Source organism: Trypanosoma equiperdum, assembly GCF_001457755.1.
Source record: "Trypanosoma equiperdum strain OVI genome assembly, contig: ctg_1923, whole genome shotgun sequence".
In the NCBI taxonomy this organism is placed as follows: Eukaryota; Euglenozoa; class Kinetoplastea; order Trypanosomatida; family Trypanosomatidae; genus Trypanosoma; species Trypanosoma equiperdum.
This window is the reverse complement of record NW_027123975.1, coordinates 33,299-33,820: the sequence shown is the minus strand read 5'-3', so window position 1 is coordinate 33,820 and position 522 is coordinate 33,299.

Below are 522 nucleotides of genomic sequence, written 5' to 3'. Positions count from 1 at the left end.
TTTTTTTTTTAATTTTCACTTGTGTGTGGATGTATTGGAGGAGGGGGAAGAAATGAGTGAAAGTTTTGAGTGAAATGAAGAAAAGTGGTTAAGAGGTCACACGTTGCCATTAATTTTTCTTCGGTTTTTGTTTTTCATTATAAATATATATATATATATATATTCACTTTTTGAAATGATACAGCACTCGCTTTGTACCATTATATCATATTCCGCTGCTATTACATATATTGATGAGAAAACTTATTACTATTATTAGTATTATTCTCATCGATAATGCTGCCCAAAAGGGTTTATCTCTTTATTGTTTGTTTGTTTTTGCAAATTAAATTAAATTAAATTAAGTTTTCATTTTCGAACCAAATTTTTTTTTTGTTTTTCTTTTTTGTTTTTAGTTTTGCTACGAAGAAGGTGAGGGGCGGTGTGAGGACCAAAATATGGAGTGAAGAGAGGACGAGAAAAAAAAAAAGAAGATATTGGCACATATAAACGAGTGTTCAAATGGAGTTATATAAATAAATA